Raw genomic sequence first — 13,915 nt, forward strand, 5'->3', positions numbered from 1 at the left:
AACTTTTTGATGACATTTTATTTTATTGTAATGCACCTGTGTGTGTGTATACAGTATACACTCACCGGCCACTTTATTAGGTACACCTTAGTACCAGGTTGGGGCCTTATTTGCCTTCAGAACTGCCTTAATCCTTCGTGGCAGAGATTCAACACATTCCAAAAGTGCTCTATTGGATTGAGATCTGGTGACTGTGGAGGCCATTTGAGTACAGTGAACTCATTGTCATGTTCAAGAAACCAGTCTGAGATGATTCTCGCTTTATGACATGGCGCAATGTCCTGCTGGAAGAAGCCATCAGAAGATGGGTACACTGGGGTCAGAAAGTGATGGGCAGGGTCAGCAACAACACTCAGTTAGGCTGTGGCATTGACACGATGTTTAATTACTGTAGGAATCATGGGCACAAAGTGTGCCAAGAAAATATCCCCCACACCATTACACCACCACCACCAGCCTGAACGGTTGATACAAGGCAGGATGGATCCATGCTTATATGTTGTTGATGCCAAATTCTGACCCGACCGAATGTTGCAGCAGACTCATAAGACCAGGCAACGTTTCTCCAATCTTCTATTGTCCAAGTTTGGAAACCGAATTGCCTCAGTTTCCTGTTCTTAGCTGACAGGAGTGGCACCCGGTGTGGTCTTCTGCTACTGTAGCCCATCTGCCTCAAGGTTGGACATGTTGTGCATTCAGAGATGCTCTTCTGCATGCCTTAGATGTAACGAGTGGTTATTTGAGTTACTGTTGCCTTTATATCAGCTGGAACCAGTCTGGCCATTCTCCTCTGACCTCTGGTATCAGCAAGGCATTTGTGCTCACAGAACCGCCGCTCAAAACTCTAGAGATGGTTGACTGTGAAAATCCCAGAAGATCAGCAGTTTCTGAAATACTCAGAGCAGCCTTTCTGGCACCAACAACCTAATGCCACGTTCGATGTCACTTAAATCACCTTTCTTCCCCTTTTTGATGCTCAGTTTGAACTGCAGCAGATCGTCTTGACCATGTCTACATGCCTAAATGCATTGAATTGCTGCCATGTGATTGGCTGATTAGAAATTGCGTCAATGTGCAGTTGGACAGGTGTACCTATTAAAGTGGCCAGCTCTCAGCCAATCAGATTCAAGAACCAGACAGAACTGTTGTGCAAATATAGATGCTCATTTCCTGTATTATTGCCTCATTTGTTATCTTTATGGGTGTAAACAACACCATCAGCGAGGTATCTGTGGTTTCCACAAAAGAAAAGTGTCCTATGACACAATGTCATCAAACACACGTCAATCCACCTGTGACTTTTATCATGTAACAAGAATGACTCAGCATAATAAAGACTCTGATTCACAGGTAACACAAGTTCATAGTTAGCTGGCAAAGATGGCAGGTGATCTGGGTAGAAAACATTTATGAATAGAAAAGTTGAAAAGCATGGGAACTACAGGGGGGGGGGGGAGGTTATATACATACAGTTGAAGTCAGAATTATTAGCCCCCATTTATTTTTTTCCCCCAATTTCTGTTTAACGGAGAGACACTTCTACAGCTTAATATTACATTTAAAGGCTTAACTAGGTTAATTAGGTTAACTAGGCAGGTTAGGGTAATTAGGCAAGTTATTATATAGCAATGGATTGTTCAATAGACATATATATATATATATATATATATATATATATATATATATATATATATATATATATATATATATATATATATATATATATATATAGCTTAAAGGGGCTAATAATTTTGACCTTAAAATGGTGTTTAATAGATTAAAAACTGCTTTTATTCTAGTCGAAATAAAACAAATAAGACTTTCTCCAGAAGAAAAAATATTATCAGACATTCTGTGAAAATTTCCTTGCTCTGTTAAACATCATTTGGGAAATATTTTAAATAGAAAAAAATATTTAAAGGGGGCTAATATTTCTGACCTCAGCTGTGTGTGTGTGTCTGTGTAAAAAAAAAAAAAAAAAAAAAAAATATATATATATATATATATATATATATATATATATATATATATATATATATATATATATATATATATATATTAGTAGTCGACATTGTATTAGTCAGCATATAAACCGTTCCAATACAATAAGTAAAGAAAGAAAAACATTAGCACAAGAAAGCACGAAATAATACACAGCACAAAAAAACAATATCAATAGCAGAAATACATAATAAATGTATTTTTATTTTTAGTAGTAGTAGTGGTCTATTGTTATTATTAATACTATTATAAAAAGGCATAACCAAAGGGAAAGAAGCCTCAATGAACTTCAATACAATCAAAAATCCAAGCTAAACTGAAAAAAGCATCGTTAAACCAAAAGCTACACTGAACAACAAAAGCGTCACGGATGTTTTTGGATGCAAAAACATGTTAACATGCTAATAAAACCCCTCCAGACTCTTATCACACATTACAGTCATTCAGATCATATCTGTCGGCGGGTGAACGTGACGCAGTAGGAAGGGGCGGGGACATAAACACATTTTTCACATGCCGTTTTCCCTCTGCTTTCAGAAAGCGGTGCACTGGATGATGGAAAAGAATGCGGTTTCTGACGGTCTCGCTCACATCATAAGATGAGGCACTGTGTAGAACTACTAAAAACTGCTCTGTTTTGTACGACATGATTAATGATAACATTGTGTCAGCCAAAATACCTTGTAGACTACATGATCTAGTCATTACAAAACTCTTCCATTGTTTCTTGTTTTTACAAAATAACGCAAAAAGCTATTCTAAGAAAGCCTTTGCGAAATGAAGATTCTATATGACGTAAAACGGTTTGTTTATCTTGTTTATTCATTGTCATGTCCGATTTTTGTAACTTTCTTTAAATGTTTTTCCCCATGCAAATAGGCTACTTTATTAATGTGACATTTTTGATGACACAGTTTTTATTTAAACAGTTTAATCTTTTTAGAAACACTAAATCTGAATACTACAAAGTGACATTAAACTTTGCAAATGATGTATTATACATCATTGTATTAATGCATTTACAATATATATATATATATATATATATATATATATATATATATATATATATATATATATACACACACACACACACACACACAGTTGAAGTCAGAATTATTAGCCCATAATTATTAGAATAATTATGTTTAAGAGAGCAAGGAAACTTTCACAGCATGTCTGATAATATTTTTTCTTCTGGAGAAAGTCTTATTTCCTTGTTTTATTTCGGCTAGAATAAAAGCTTTTTAAAAAGCTTTATATATATATACATATAAATATATATACATATAAACCATCCTTATACAATAACCTGCCTAGTTATACTAATTAACCTAGTTAAACCTTTAAATGACACTTTAAGCTGTATATAAGTGTTTTGAAAAATATCTAGTCAAACATTACTTATACTGTCATCATGGCAAAGATCAAATAAATCAGTTATTAAATGAGTTAAACTTTTTGTCTTTTAGGTAAGTTAGGATTATCAAATGTGTTTCTGGTATGCTTAATAGCAGAATAATGAGAGAGATATTTTTTGAGAAATTGTTATAACTTGAAAGTCAAGTTTACATACAGAGTATTATTCATATCATTATGTGTTTCCCGGTGTTGGATGGCCTCTGGAAGGGCATCCGCTGCATAAAAAATATGCTGGAAAAGTTGGTGGTTCATTCTGCTGTGGCGACCCCAGATTAATAAAGGGACTAAGCTGAAAAGTAAATATTATTTTTAGTTTATTACAGTCTATGTGATTTATATCATACCTGTCAACATTGGGATGTGAAAATAAGGGATATGCCCACCATAAGAGACCCCTCGCTCGGTTAAAAAATCCCTTAGATTACCAAATATGTTTATTTGGAGCTGTTTTATTGTAAATATACAGTTAAATGGTCAGTAATATGTTTAATTATCACTATTTATAGAAGAAAAAATAAATATGTGACGGAATTAGTTGTGTTTGAAAAAAAAAACCCCCGCTAAGATCGACATCATTAGATGTTATTATCATTAATTATGCGTATATGTTTGAATTAAAAACGCATCCAAAAGCCAGCCTTTCGCTTTGCTTTAAATCGTGTGTAAAAAATCCGTTTGGCAAACAAGAGTGTCTAATTGATGACAAAAGCATGCGTCCAGCCCCCCAGAACGTAAACAGAAGGGGCTTCGCTAATTCTGCCACAAAATGAGTAGGAGAAATGAATCTTTTCAAAGTTCCAGCTGAGATGAACTGAACCTGAAGCGAAACACTGCACGCTGACGACACCTGCTGGTCAAAGTAATGTATAAACGCAGTAAATGTTCAGTTGTGGCCTGTATTTTTGTTTAATGCAGGGGTTCTCAAACTTTTCAGCTCGCGACCCCAAAATAACAATGCCAGTGGCATCCTCTGAGGTGGTTATAAATACAAAAACTTTGCATGCAATGGTGCACACACACCAATAGACCAAAGTCTATTTTTCGTAGATTTGTTTATGTATGTTAGTGCCGTAAATGGCCCAGAAAGCATAGCTTTAGATGCAGCAGATTGATATTATAACACCAGGTGTGTTATAATATCAATCTCCTGCATCTGAAGCTATGCTGTGTCTTTAATATAATGTAAACACCCCAGCAATCGCAATTAAATAGAACTAGTAACTTTTAGCTACTATAGTAACTTTATAAAGTAGTATATAGTAACTATAAATTACTATTTTTTTCTAGGTTATGGATAAAATATGGTAATTGTTATTAATAAAAATAAATAGATTTTTGGAAATCACCAGGCGACCCCCTTTTATTGTTCCTCGACCCCTCGGGGGGTCCCGACCCCCACTTTGAGAACCACTGGTTTAATGTACACGAGTGGCGTAAAGATGTCAGAAAGTTTAACCTAGAGCCTTAAAACCAATGTGCTGTGTCTTTAATATTACATCACCTCTGGGGTCGCAGAAAATGGAAAGGCTGATGGTTTTTATTTGCATTGCGTTTTTGAATGTAACTAATAACTATTTGATTCTTCTGTTGGTTATGGTTATGGATAAAATACGGTAATTCTAGAAGTTTAATAAAATTAATTTGATTTTTGAAAATCCCCAAGCGACCCCCCCACCAACCCCACCACCACTTGTTTAGCAGACTGGAAAGACATCTAAAACATGCAGTGCTGGTGGTCCTCTATGAACGTGGTTGACTGTGGTTTAAAGCAAATGGGACGTTTCATTTTACTCTTTTTTCAAACACTTAAACGCCACAAAAGAACAACATTTCTGATAGCTCGAAAGCAGCACGAGTCATTTTCATAGCAAAGAAAAACATCCAGAACTATGACAAATACCATCCGTTTGAATTAGAAACTCTGGAGATCGATTCAAAAACATCTTTTATTGTCTCTGAAACTCCATGTCAACCCAACGACAGCAGCTCAATGTTGAAAAGTCGAGGGACGTACATTAATACAAACAATAACAGAAGATCACACAGCTCTTAATAATATATAGTAATATATTTATTCATACTGCCATATCCATTTATATTGGTTAATTGTATAAAACAAAAATAAAAACTAAAATTCAAAATCAAAAGTACAGTCTTTGTGAATCCCCAAGGATTAAAATGGTTTCATCCGCGTCGCCTTGATCACCCGATTTACCGTCTCAAACTGTGACCCCCAGATTGTAAATGTGTCCCGAAATCAGTCACACACTCACTGATAACAAGCTGTGTTGATTGAGATGTGTGTGTGTGTGTGTTTGTGTTTGTGTGTGTGTGTGTGTGTTTGTGTGTGTGTGAGAGAATGACAGAGAGATAGAATGAGAAACACCGGCGTTTAGGCGGCAAAACTGAGGTAAAATCCAACAAATTAACCACGCAACTATATGTGGGAACAGAAACAGTATTTTTGGGGGAACGTAACATCAAAAAAGCATTATTTTTCATAGAGATATCAGTATTATTTAGGGATTTGTCAGCTATAAAGAAACTATATCAGTGTTTTGTGGCCTTTCTGGTGTAAAACAACCCTTGACGTGTGCAATATCATTTACAGGCTTGATTTAACAAGCGCATATGATCTGTCATAGCGTAATGAAAGTGTAACTAAAGTGACTGCGACATTAATAAATGACAAGAGAATATTCCGCTTATTATTTATTCTCGTTAATCAACATATCTGCATCTCTAAAAGCGGAAAATGGGATTTAAAAAAAGAAGCATGTCTATCCAAATGACAAGTCTCAGAAAAAAATAAGAAGAAAACATCAGGAAATGGTCCTCAACTCGACTACATGTATGATGAGGTCTTTAGTAACAAATGGAACAATCTTATTGGATCCCAAGAATCCCAAATGTAAATTCTGAAGGGATAACATGATGATGAAATGTTTTTTAAGAAGTGAAAACAGCCGACATGTAATCGCTCAATGTAACAGTGTGTGTGCAAGACCTCAGTTATATGATGCAGCCTATTAAGTTATGACCAGTTTGTAAAACTAATGAAATATATAACGAACATGTCATATTTTGTCTTAAAATCAAAGAAGCGTACAGCTGAAGTCAAAATTGTTAGCCCCTGTTTATTTTTTCTTCAATTTCTGTTTAACAGAGAGAAGATTTCTTCAACACATTTCTAAACATAATAGTTTTAATAACTCATTTCTAATAACTGATTTATTTTATCTTTGCTATGATGACAGTAAATAAAATTGCACTAGATTTTTTCAAGACTTCAATACAGCTTAAAGTGACATTTAAAGGCTTAACTAGTTTAATTAGGTTAACTAGGTAGGTTGGGGTAATTAAGTTATTGTATAACGATGGTTTGTTCTGTAGACCAGTGGTTCTCAAACTTTTTTCATCAAGTACCACGTTAGAAAAAAATACTTTCTCCAAGTCCCACCAAAATGAGCAGTTTTAAAAATACAGTAGTGTAGTAGGCCCAGTAAAGCAGCTACAACTCCGTGTACCACTAAGGAAGCCCGCGTACCACTAGTGGTACACGTACCACAGTTTGAGAACCACTGCTGTAGACTATTGAAAAAATATATAGCTAAAGGGGCTAATACTTTTGACTATTAAAACTGCTTTTATTCTAGCCAAAATAAAACAAGACTTTCTCCAGAAGAAAAAAATATTATCAGACATACTGTGAACATTTCCTTTCTCTGTTAAACGTCATTTGGGAAAAATTTAAATACAAAAAAAAAAAAATAATTCAAAGGGGGGCTAATAATTCTGACTTAACCCGTGTATATAAAAACCCCATAATACCATTATTACTGATGCATCTACGCAACAATGTACTAAAAAAAAGCCATTAATTCACATTTTTTGAAGCTTCTCCTACAAACAAAGACAATCATTTTATATATCCACTTTGATATATACAAATATTTAATTGCGCACGTCTATACATGTCTATACAATGCACATGTCATACGACATCGACGATTTTATAAAATCTCTTACAAAACGCTTTACAAAAGCATCGACTTTGAAACTTGTTTCCAGAAAATGGCATTTTTGCCTCCTGAATTGCACTGCTGTGTCAACGACTGAAACGTTTGGAATTTTTTTTTAAATTTTTTTTAAAATTTTTTTTTTATTATTTTTTTTAAATAGTCTTAAATTTTTTTTTAAAGTCTTTAGTTGAAATTGTTGTGTAAATTATCTCTTAAAATGGTTAGTTCACCCAAATATTTTAAATGATAATTTACTCAACCCTTAAACGGTTTTAAATCTATTTGAGTTACTTTTTCTGTTGAACACAAAAGAGGATATTTTGAAAAATGTTGATAATAGTTTTTTCTAAGAAGGTCAAATGTTTCTAGTATGCTTAAAATATCTTATTTTGAAGGTCTGGATCTATTTCAGGGAGAGTAAATACACTATAAAAATTATTCATATGATACCATCGATTGACAATTTATTTATTTATTTTATTTTTTGCATTAAGTGGTTGTAAAAAAATGTATTTGGGCTGAATTTAAACAAATTAAGTAAATTGAATTTGATTGTTTAAATTCAACCCATCTCAATTGTTTGCAACAATTTTGCAGAAATATATATTTTTTCAGTGTAGTGAGTAGATTTTTGAGTAAACTGTCCTTTTAAATAGCTTGTATATACACTTCTGTATATACACAAAATTGTTACATATTTGAGGGCTAAAATATGACCTAGACATGTTATCAACAGCCTAATGCTGGATATTTCTGGCACCTGAAGATTGTAGTTCAACTAAATTCAGCATCCTGTTTATAAGCATTGTCTCGAAGCTGATGCTGACAAATGATCAGACTAATGTAAACCAGACCGAATTTTTTAAAATAATAAATATGCATAAAATGTGAAGCATGTATGAGCACATACATCATGGAGAGGTCTATTTGATGTTTTTCTGGTTACATCAGAAACGTGCATTTTTAAAGCGTTTGCTCATCTGCGAACATCCATCAGATGTAAATTTCCGGACGTTAAATGGACGTTTTGAATATGCATTTACAATGTTTCAATGTTGAACGTTCCTACAGCAGACGTTTTTAAGACGTTTATCAGACCTTTGAAGAGAAATAATCTTCATAATACATGTTTCAGATGTACAGTTAAAGTCAGAATTATTAGCCCCACTGAATTATTAGCCTATTAGCCTAGAAGATGTTTTTCAGTACATTTCTAATCATAATAGTTTTAATAACTCATTTCTAATAACTGATTTATTTTATCTTTGCCGTGATGACAGTAAATATTATTTGACGAGATATTTTTCAAGACACTTCAATACAGCTTAAAGTGACATTTAAAGGCTTAACTAGGTTAATTAGGTTAACTAGGCAGGTTAGGGTAATTAGGCAAGTTATTGTATAACAATGGTTTGTTCTGTAGACAGTCGAAAAAAACAATTGCTTAAAGGGGCTAATAATTTTGTTTTTAATAACTTAAACAAAATTAATAACTACTTTTTTTCTAGCCAAAATAAAACAATGACTTTCTTTAGAAGAAAAAATTTTATCAGCAATACTGTGAAAATTTCCTTTCTCTGTTAAACATCAGTTGGCACATATTAAAAAATAAATAAATAAATAAAAGGGGGCTAATATTTCTGACTTCAACTATGTGTGTGTTGAAGTCATATATATATATATAGGTCTGGATGATATGAGGGTAGGCCTAGCACACACACACACACATCACAAAGACGTTTACGGACATTAAATAGACATTTGAATGATGTATTCATAGACATTTGAATGATGTTTCAAATTATAAATGTTTGTAAAGCAGACCTTTTTTAGATGTTTTTCAGACCTTTGAACAAAAACCAAACGATCATTAAAATACATGTTTCAGATGTATGTTTGCTATCAGGGTGCATATCGTTATCGTGATTTTAATTGACAACCATAATCGATTTATTAAATTCTGTGTATATAACAGTATGTAAATTTGTGGGCGTGGCTAACTGCAGCCGCATGATGTAAGGCTGAGTGAAATTTTTGTATACATATTTAAATCTCCATATACAAGATTCACTGTTTTCAACAGACTTACATTATCCTCCGGTTTCACAAACAAGGTTTAAGGCTAGTCAAGATTAAACTGCATATTTGAGCGGTCTCAACTCAAAATAACTTGCGGTGAGGTGTCTTAAATTATGCCAGTGTTATTTTTTGTCTTGGGTGCACACCAGTAATATATTTTTCTAAGGCCATTTTTATTAATGTAGCTTAAATAGCCTAATTTAACTAAGCCTTAGTCCTGACTTAATCTAAGCCCTGTTTGTGAAACTGGGCCGGCATATTTGTGTGTGTGCGTTTGTGTATGCAAATCGACTCTCTGCCAGCAGGAGGCGCATTTGTGTATAAAGAAATAGCGGTTTCCTCTGTAACGGCTTTATCAAATTGTCATTTACCAGACATTGTAGGAAGGACTTTCCCCAGTCAATGCAAGCGTTGTGTTAAATAACTAGATTGTGAAATATATTATTACAGTGAAGTAAAATTACTCACACTGTGCTAGATAACTTCGGCCATATCACCCACCCCTTAACATCAGGTGCAATGTGAAATATTAACATCTCCCTAAAACAAAAAACACACACAGTGATCTCATATACGGCTGAACATGAACGCGTCGGGGTCTAAAAACACTTGAGTGGATGAACAAATGCATCTCTGACTAAGCAAAAACCTTGGACTGAGCAAAAATAATTAAGGGATGACATCTAAAGGTCACATACTATCACAAAAAACGTCAAAATATGACCTTTTTATTGCATATTTGATCTGCTGGAATACTTCTCTTCTCTAAAGAGGAAACCAAAATGCGTAAAGGTAAATCTAGCAGTCAGTGTGTTAATCCCAGCTGACTGAAGTGTAAAATTACGAGTACTTTTTTGGAACAACTGCATATAAATGAACATAAAAGTGGCTCATTATAATCGTTTTCATCATCTGAAACGTATAATGACGTTTTAATGCCACAAACAGGCATCAATAGGCAACCAGATCCGTGCACATCCATCTGTACGCTTTCAAGAAGCCCTATTCAAATATTCTATTGCAGCTCATTTCAGTAAGATCATCCTCTAACGCTTACCTAAAGACAGAGAAAGTAAAACAGACAGCAACATTCTCAAAACAGAAAAAAAGAGCACAATTGTGAGGAAAAACCAGTACAAACAAACACTTCTGATTGCTTTCATAATGGGAGATCAGTGTATTTGTGCGCTGAATTATGAGGACTGATTGTAAAGCGCGTGATTACGCTTGATTCATTTAGTTTTGAGGACACAGGACAATCAGTGGAGACGTGAAAAACAAACACTTAAGGCCTCATTCATGAAACAAAAATAAATCAGCTGTAAATAATTCATTCCAAAAATACATTAAACATAATGGTCTTTCATGCTTTATTATATTGGTCTCAAACTCAATTCCTGGAGGGCCACAGTTTTGCACAGTTTAGCTTCATCTCACACCTGCTTAATCGTCTCTAGTAGTCTTGAACACCTTGATAACTTGGATCAGCTGTGTGTAATAAGGGTTGGAGCAAAACTGTGCAGAGCTGTGGCCCTCCAGGAATTGTATTTGAGACCTATGCTTTATTATAATACATTAAGTACCTAAAGCATGTCTTGCTGTGTATATTGTGGGGTTTTACCTTTGTCCTAGAGTCAGGTTTCCAAAAATACACTGCAAAGATGAATGATTAAAAATATCCTTAGGTATTTTCTTTTTAATTGTGATGTAAATATAAACCACTTCCGTATTTATCATTCAGTAATAACCACTTCAACAATTTTATTGTGTAACTTTGACAATAGATCAAGAACTTTGTCAAATCATGCCAAAATTGTGAAAGAGATATTTAATTGAGAATAATTTACAACAGACACACACACAATAAAAATAATTTCAATTTTAAAAATATTATATCTTTTATTTTCAATGTTTACATATATACATATGATTGTAAATATTATATTTACATTTTATTTTCACCATGTATATATACAAATGTACATGTATATATTTCACCATGTATGTATGTGTGTGTGTGTGGTGTGTGTGTGTGTGTGTGTGTGTGTGTGTGTGTGTGTGTGTGTGTGTGTGTGTGTGTGTGTGTGTATGTGTGTATGTGTATATGTATATATATATATATATATATATATATATATATATATATATATATATATATATATATATATAAATATATATATATATATAAATATATATATATATATATATATATATATATATATATATATATATATATATATATATATATATATATATATATTAATCAATGTGAAGAGTACGTAAAGTTTTTTTTTTCTGTAGAAAGCAAGTTCATAGATGTTCAACATGACCCCCTTCAGACACTTTCATCAACCCGAATGTTATATATTTCTATAATTTATATTTTCTTCAGTTAAATACTTTGTGTTTGTAATATGACAAAATAGTATGCATGTTATTATTATTTTTGAATCTCAAATAAAGGATAAATAATTTGAATTATATTTTAAAATTGTACTTTATTATTGGTTTATATATTGATTTTATATATATATATATATATATATATATATATATATATATATATATATATATATATATATATATATATATATATATATATATATATATATACACACACACAGGGCTTGACATTAACACCCGCCAACCTGCCAAATGCGGGTAGACTTCAGCTGTGGCGGTTAAGACAGCCACTCCCACTAGCCACTTTGGCTTGTTGGAAATAATCTCGACAATAAAGAGGGCCCAATATGGGTGCAAATGTCATCTTATAATCGAGAAGCAGCACGACTGACAAAAATAAATATGTTCACACAAGCAAAAAAAAAAAGCAGGTGAATATTGAATGAGAGGATGATAACTTTCGCTAACAGCTGATGCGATGCGAGAGACTGTTAGAAATGTTTTTTTGAGCTCTGAAAAGTCGTGTGAAATAGAAAACTAAGTGTAATACAACACTATGAAACCGTGACCCATTTGCTCATGCTCACTGAGCAAGCTCATACACGACACACAAAAAGTGAAATGAATAATGTGGACATAACACAAAATTTAAAGCCAGGAATTTTAGCATGCCAAAGTCAAATTTATGGATATAAAATATATTTTCCCAATAACAAAATTGTGGCTAGTGAAAATGGCGAGTGGCTGGTAATGTTGGAAAACTCCTAGCCAAAGTGGCTGGTGATCAAAAAAGTTAATGTCAAACCTTGTGTGTATATATATATATATATATATATATATATATATATATATATATATATATATATATATATATATATATATATATATATATATATATAGTCAGAATTATTAGCCCCCCTGAATTATTAGCACCCCTGTTTATTTTTCCCCAATTTCTGTTTAACGAAGAGAAGATTATTTCAACACATTTCTAAACATGATAGTTTTATTAACTCATTTCTAATAAATGATTTATTTTATATTAGTCATGATGACAGAAAATAATATTTTACTAGATATATTTTCTCCAGAAGAAAAAATATTATCAGACATACTGTGTAAATTTCCTTGCGCTGTTATACATCATTTGGGAAATAATTAAAAAAGAAAATTAAAATCAAAGATGGGCTAATAATTCTGACTTCAGCTGTATTATGTAAAATAAATGTAAAATAAGCTTGTCCTGCTCACCAAGGCTGCATTTATTGTTATCAGAAATAGAGTATAAATTGTGAAAAGTTATTGCACTACAAAATTCAAGTGTAGTTCATAATTAAATTTAATCATCTTTTAAATTCCAGTGATTTTAAAGATTAATTTTCAGCTTCGTTACTACAGTCGTCAGAGTCACATGATCCTTCAGAAATCTCTCTAATATTAATTGTTATTATTACACTTAATATTATTAATGGTAATAGTAAAATAAGCAATAATGACTGGAGTAACAATTTCATTTGAAACTACATACAATAAGTAATAAATAAATATGAAACTTTTTTCTTTTTACATTTAATAAATGCCGCCTTGATGAACAGAATACTTTTAGCTAAAAAAAACATGAAAAAAACTGACCCTTAACTTTTGACCGGTAGTGTGTGTGTGTGTGTGTGTGTGTGTGTGTGTGTACAGTATACTGTATATACAGTTGAAGTTAGAATTATTAGCCCCCTTTGAGTTTTTTAAATATTTTCTAAATGATGTTTAACAGAGCAAGGAAATTTTCACAGTATGTCTGATAATATTTTTTCTTCTAGAGAAAGTCTTATTTATTTTATTTCGGCTAGAACAAAAGCAGTTTTTAATTTTTTTAAACACAATTTTAGGGACAATATTGTTAGCCCCTTTAAGCTATATTTCTTCTCCATAATCTACAGAACAAACCATCATTATACAATAACTTGCCTAATTACCTTAACCTGTCTAGGTAA

Source organism: Danio rerio, chromosome 19 (assembly GCF_049306965.1).
Source record: "Danio rerio strain Tuebingen ecotype United States chromosome 19, GRCz12tu, whole genome shotgun sequence".
Taxonomy (NCBI): Eukaryota; Metazoa; Chordata; class Actinopteri; order Cypriniformes; family Danionidae; genus Danio; species Danio rerio.